At 59.4% G+C, this 6,966-nt stretch overlaps 2 non-coding genes across 2 annotated transcripts in view; both read left to right on the forward strand.

The window, feature by feature from the left end:
* The first annotated feature begins 6,042 nt into the window (after nt 1-6,042).
* LOC118515322 lies at nt 6,043-6,200 on the forward strand. Its single transcript, XR_004907018.1, has one exon. It is a non-coding gene; the product is annotated as a 5.8S ribosomal RNA (ribosomal RNA).
* Nucleotides 6,201-6,670: 470 nt separating this feature from the next.
* Nucleotides 6,671-6,966, forward strand: part of LOC118515323 — a 4,267-nt gene continuing 3,971 nt past the window's right edge. The window contains exon 1 of the ribosomal RNA XR_004907019.1: nt 6,671-6,966. This exon is cut by the window's right edge and continues 3,971 nt beyond it. This is a non-coding gene — a ribosomal RNA (large subunit ribosomal RNA).

The following is a 6,966-nucleotide window of genomic DNA, read 5'->3' on the forward strand; positions in this document are numbered from 1 at the left end:
GGGTCTCTTTCGCCGAGATGTACCGACCCATCCGGACGAGCCCGGCCTGGAGGATGTCCAGCACTGCATCCGTATCGGCAAGCGGACACCGAAGGGGAACCTTCGGATGGAGCTGGCACGGACATGGACTCGGCGGCGCTGTGCAGCCGCATTCAGTCCACGCTGGGAGAGCTGGGATCCGCCAGGGTCCTGACGGAGATGGCGGAGGTTGTTCTGAAAAACGTCGACAACCTCACGGAGGAGGAGACGATCAGGGAGGCGTTGAAGGCGGCACTCGCCAAGGAGCCAGCGGTGGCCTCGCTTCGCATCTGGGAGCGGGCAGATGCCACAAAGCGGGCCCGCGTGCGGCTACCGCGAGTGGAAGCGGAAGCCCTGCTCCAAAAAGATCGCCTTATTATAGACTACTCCTCGTGTCGGCTGGAGGAGGCCCCCAGGCTGGAGGCGGCAAAGCGCCGTTGCTTCCGGTGCCTGGAAAGGGGCCACATGGCAGCGGACTGCGTCGGGCCCGATCGCAGCAACTGCTGCATCAGATGCGGAGCTCCTGGCCATCGGGCGGCCAGCTGCAGCAGTGCGGTTAGCTGCATTCGGTGTGGAGGACCACATCGAATTGCAGCGCACGGCTGCAGGGGAGCTAACCTTCCCCCCCGCCGCTAAGCATGTCTGTGGGGAGCCACCTCCAGGTCCTGCAGGTTAACACCAACAGGAGTCGGAGTGCGCAGGACCTGGCTCTCCACACAATGCGGACGGAGCGGGTGGACGTTATGGTGGTGTGCGAGCTGAGTTCGGTTCCGGACGGGAACGCAAACTGGGTGGTGGACCGCGACAGGCTGGTGGCCATTGTCGCGAGCGGATACTCCCACCCGGTTCAGCGGATCTGGAGCTCGAGTTTTCCCGGCATCGTGGCGGCGGACGTGGCAGGCGTCACGATCATAGCGTGTTACGCGTCGCCAAGCATCGGGGTTCCCCAGTTTGTCGAGATGCTGCAACGCATTGAGGTGCTCGCCTCAGGACGCCCCGAGTGTTGCTTGCCGGCGACTTCAACGCCTGGCATAGCGCCTGGGGCAGCAGCAGGACCAACGCGAAGGGGAGGAACTGCTACAGCTGGCGGAGGGTCTCGGGCTCGACGTCCTGAACCTGGGGAGGGAAGCCACCTTCCTCGGGAACGGCGTCGCTCGCCCGAGCATTGTGGACGTCGCCTTCGCCAGTACTTCCATCAGCAGGCAGGACCTCGTCGGGGACCCCGACAGGCAATGGAGGATGCTGGGAACTTACTCATTCAGCGACCACCGGTACATCCGCTTCGAGGTGGGGGAAAGGCCGGCGGCAACGAGCCGCAACTCTACGGGAGCAGAAGCAGAAGCAGCACCAGCAGTGAGAGCAGCGGGCAGACGCTGGCGGGCAAAGGAGTTTACGGGAGCTGTTCGACATCGCGTTGCGGGCAGCCAACTTCGTGGAGGAGGCCACGGACCCTGAGGGCCTGACCCGAACCCTGAGCCGGCGTGCAGCGAGATCATGGCGGAGGTTTCCCCGTCAGTCGGCCACACAGGACGTCCGGCGTACTGGTGGACACCAGAAATCGGCCGGCTACGGGAGAACTGCCGCCTGGCTTGGGAACGGTACAGCAGGGTACCGACTAGCGACACGGCAGCCCGCAGAACAGCTTCTGCACGGCACCAGGAGGCCCGCCAGCTGCTGACAGCTGAGATCCGGGCTAGCAAGCGGGACCGTTACAACGAGTTTCTGCAACACCTGGAGGATGATGAGACGGGTAGGTGGCAGGGGGAGCTCCTGCGACGGCTCGGAGGGAGCCGCGTCGCACAAGAACGCGATCCGGCCGTTCTGCAGCGCATTGTGGACGCGCTGTGCCCGAACCACCCCCCTGTTGCCTGGCCTACCATCGAATCGGACGGCGTCGACATCAGGGCCAGTGACGGAGCAGGAGTTGCTCGACATCGCAGCTGGCCTGAACCCATCGGAAGGCGCCCCGGTCCTGGATGGACTGCCGAACGCTGCCCTTTCGGCGCCATCCGGGCGCATCCGACGACGTTCGCGAGGCTCCTCCAGGAGCAGATGGATGCTGGCCGCTTCCCGCGGCAATGGAGGAAGGCGAAGCTGGTGCTGCTTTCCCAAACCGGGAAAAACCCCCGGCGAGCCGTCATCGGTGAGACCGGTGATGTTGCTGGACACGCCCGGCAAGGTGTACGAGCGAGTACTGCTGAACCGCCTGAACGACCACAGTCGAGATGCGACGGAGCCGCTCCTCTCCGATACCAGTTCGGCTTTCGGCGTGGTCGGTCGACACTTCAGGCGGTTGGGCTGGTGATGGAGGCTGCCAGATCTGCGATGAGTTTCGGCGAACGAATAGACGCGACAAGCGCTGCCTGCTGTCGTTGCTCTGGACGTCCGTAACGCCTTCAATTCCTCAGACTGGCAGGCCATCAGCACTGGCTCTGCAGACCAAAGGAGTGCCCTCAGGACTGCGACAGCATCCTGCAGGAGTACTTCTCCTACCGACCGTGAGCTGACGTAGGATACCAGCTCCGGTCCGGTAACCACGCCGAGTAGACGGCAGGTGTTTCCGCAGGGGTCCATTCTGGGCCCCACCCGGTGGAATATCCTGTACGACGGCGTGTTCGGAGTGCAGCTGCCGGAAGGTGCATCCGTCATCGGCTTTGCGGACGACCTGGCAGTACTCGCCAAGGGGTGTACACCGGAGGAGGCGGCAGGTGTAGCAGAGGAAGCTGTGGCAGCGATTTCCGCCTGGATGGAGCAACATCGGTTGCAGCTGGCCCCGGAAAAGACGGAGATCGTCCTCATCTCCAGTCCTGCGTCGGGGCCATCCAGCGGTGCCCGTAGTGATCAACGGCGTCGAGGTCCGCTCGAAGCCGGCGATACGCTACCCTCGGGGTCATGCTTCACGACCACCTCTCGTGGAAGCCACACGTCGAGAAGGCCACCGCAAAGGCACTCCGTGTGGTGAAGCTGGCCACCGGCGTGATGTCCAACCACGCCGGACCGAGGATGGCTAAACGTCGGCTGCTGGCAGCAGTGGCGGACTCGGTTTGTGCGATACGCGGCACCCATCTGGGCGGAGGCGGTGAAGTTCCAGTGGTGCAGGCGGAAACTGGAGCAGCTGCGCGACCTTTGGCGAAAGGTGTCGCCAGGACCTTCCGTACCGTCGGCTACGACACGGCGGTAGTGCTGGCTGGACTGGTCCCGCTACACCTGCAGGTGGACGAGATCGCGCGGTGCTATACCAGGCACCAACGGGCGTTGCAGAGGCGGGTGCTGATAGACAAGGAGGTCATCAAGCGGCTGGAGCACTCGGCGACCATCAGGCAGTGGCAGACATCGTGGGACCAGGATGCCGCTCATCCGACCGCGAGCAGGTTCCTACGATGGGCTCACCGCGTGCTGCCGGATATTGCCGGCTGGGTAGGTAGGAAGCACGGCGAGGTTGATTTCTTCCTTAGCCAGGTACTCTCCGGACATGGCTTCTTCCGGGAGTACCTACATGCTATGGGTTTTCACCTCTGCCCCGACCTGCCCATTCTGCGCCGACAACACCGTGGAGTCGGCAGAGCATGTGGTGTTCCACTGTCCGAGGTTCGCCGACATAAGAGTGCAGTTCCTGACGGACGCGGACGGCGTCGTCATTTCCCCCGATGAGCTGGAGCGTTTTCTGCTGTCGAGCCCGGAGGCTTGGCAGCGAACGGCCACGGCAGCACGGCGGATCTGCAGCTTCCTACAACAAAGGTGGCTGGAGCAGCAGGTTGCCGAAAACGCGGCCATCGCTGGCGGGATCGTTTCCGCCAATGAGCTGGCGGAACGCGTTCGGCAACAGGTCCGCCGTGAGCCAGAAACGCTGGCCAACGGCGAAGACGCCGGCAACGGCAGACATCCGCCATCGGGGAGATGGACATGGACCAACAACAGCACCCGTCCAATCAGCAGCAGGAGAGTCAACGCCCAGTTCGGCCCGAACGGGTTCCGCCATCGGCCGAAGTGTTACTTCGTCGTCGGCTAAGGCGGAACCAACGGCAGCGGGAATATCGTGCCCAATTACGCGCGGGTACATTGCCGCCATTGCGTTCGGGACGAACTCGCCGAAGTAGAGCACCGCCGACGGAGGAGGAGCTAGCCCGACGACGGGCCAACAGGCGCGCGCGAGAACGCCAACGCCGCCACGAGCGACAGGATCGCCATCGCGGCTTAATGTCGGCCGACGTAGAAGCCGCCATCGCGACCACCAACACGTCTACGCGTTGAGTGGGAGCGGTTACGGCCGAAACGATCGGCCAGTCAGCGAGCGTGCGAAAACACGACCGGGCGAGACCGGCATTTTGCCGTCTCCGCTTTGTGCGGTCGTTCGTTCTAGCACAGTCGGGCGAGAGAGAGCGCGCGTGCGCTCGGTTCGGGTACGTTCGGCATTTTGCGTCGTCCGCTTTGTGCGGATGTTCGTACCCGACCAGCAGTGGGAGAGAGAGCGTGCGCGTGCACGGTGAGAGTTAGGTCCGTCTTGTTCGTTTACGTTTTGTGCGGATGTTTGTTCTGTCCCACCGTAAGCGTCAAAGTGTTAGCGTGATTATGTGTGTGCATGTGTGTGTGCGTACATACTCATCGTTAGTATTAGGAAAAATGGAGACTTGACGAACCGCGGGCACGCCCGCTTCGTTAATGTTAGGTGTGTAAACGTAAGTCCTTCATTTTTTAATGTTGCGTTTACGAATAGCTAGGCGGGGCGCGTGCCCTTACTAAATGTAGTCAGGGACGCCATTGCAGCCGGTGGCTACGCCTCCGTCGGGAAGGCCGCCGGCAATGGAGAGGTTTATTCGTTTTATAATTGTTCATGCGTGTTTCTGTATCGTTTATTGTTTATAAATAAGTAACGCGGAAAAACATTTATAAATTTAAATGAATAAACGAATGCAATTTAAAAAAAAAAAAAAGAAGTGGAGCTTGCGGCTTAATTTGACTCAACACGGGAAAACTTACCAGGTCCGAACTTATCGAGGTAAGACAGATTAAGAGCTCTTTCTCAAATTTAAGGGTAGTGGTGCATGGCCGTTCTTAGTTCGTGGAATGATTTGTCTGGTTAATTCCGATAACGAACGCGACTCAAACAAGCTAACTAGAACGCTGTCAGCAGTGTGCCTCCGGGCGCACCTGACGTTACGGGGCGGCGGCGCCTTCGCGGGCGGTCGTCGCACTAGTTTGCCCTGCTTAGCGGGACAACTTGTGTTTAGCAAGGTGAGAGTGAGCGATAACAGGTCCGTGATGCCCTTAGATGTTCTGGGCTGCACGCGTGCTACAATGTGGGCAGCAGCGTGTTCTCGCCAATAGGCGCCCCCATTCCGAGAGGAACGGGAAATCACCCAAATGCTCATTTAGTTGGGATTGGGGACTGCAACGGTCCCCATGAACCTGGAATTTCTAGTAAGTGCTAGTCATTAGCTAGCGCTGATTACGTCCCTGCCCTTTGTACACACCGCCCGTCGCTACTACCGATGGATTATTTAGTGAGGTCTCTGGAGGCATACCTTCCGCGGTTCCTTCGTGAGCTGCAGTTGGCACGGCCGAAGTTGACCGAACTTGATGATTTAGAGGAAGTAAAAGTCGTAACAAGGTTTCCGTAGGTGAACCTGCGGAAGGATCATTACCGATCAAACAAGTCCGGGAGTGAGGTTGCCAAACGCATCGTCGGCATCACATGCTGACGCGCACGCTACAACCACAAGATGGTGTAGCACACTTGGTAGAGTTGAGCGAAAGCAACTCTTTCAAAGGGATACACATACCACTGCCTCGGCGAAGGTCAGTAAAGATGCACACTTTGGTAGTACCGGGTACCTTATACACTGACTGATTGTCGTGTCACAACGGGGTGATCGACAGTCGCACTTTGGCGTGCTCGGCTCCGCATCCGTCGGGGCCGTGGGCGCCTGCAGTGTGGTACTAGGGAACCAGAGTTGTGTGTTGGTATGTGTATAATGGATGGATGGACTTCGGTTCCATTCATCAACTAGTTCGGTGTGTACGTTAAACCCTAGGCAGGGGATCACTCGGCTCATGGATCGATGAAGACCGCAGCTAAATGCGCGTCAGAATGTGAACTGCAGGACACATGAACATCGACACGTTGAACGCATATGGCGCATCGGACGACTCAACCCGACCGATGCACACATCCTTGAGTGCCTACCAAGTTATCTCAACACTCTAACCAAACTGACCGTCCTGACCCCATCATAGGGGGGTAGGCTGTCGCAGCATGGCGTGCTCGGATCCGCATCCTTGTCGGGACCGTGGGCGCTGAAAGTGAGAGTGCTAACACAGAGAGACATACGAGGTATGGTACACAAACCTAAACACACACACACACATGTGAGCATGGGTGAAGAGCGAGCGCGCGTCAAGTCGCACGGTTCGACCTCTAGTATCAACCAACGGATGTATCCACCACAGCATATAAGGTTATCACCAATTGCACGGGGACTTCCACCGGTTGGCTCGGGTCGAGTAACACTTGCGGCCCAACGCGCTCGTATCTTTCCTCGCATCCAGTTGCAGTCGCGAGACGTGCTCACGCCGTGTGGGTGAGTGAGGTTAGCACGACAGGGGTGATTTATCACCGCTTCTCCCGTCGCATCATTGTGACAGTGGAGTCTGTAGGCCTCAAGTGATGTGTGACGACCCTCAGAATTTAAGCATATTAATAAGAGGAGGAAGAGAAACCAACCGGGATTCCCTGAGTAGCTGCGAGCGAAACGGGAAGAGCTCAGCACGTAGGGACGACGAGGGGGCCTCGTCTGTCCGATGCCGTGTACTGGACCGGTCCGTTATCTGCTACGCACGGTGCAAACAGTTCAAGTCTAACTTGAAGGTGGCCCATTATCCCACAGAGGGTGATAGGCCCGTAGAACGGCACAGGACTGTGGTGGCAGACGGCCGGCTCCATGGAGTCGT

Source organism: Anopheles stephensi, unplaced genomic scaffold (genome assembly GCF_013141755.1).
Source record: "Anopheles stephensi strain Indian unplaced genomic scaffold, UCI_ANSTEP_V1.0 ucontig141, whole genome shotgun sequence".
Taxonomy (NCBI): Eukaryota; Metazoa; Arthropoda; class Insecta; order Diptera; family Culicidae; genus Anopheles; species Anopheles stephensi.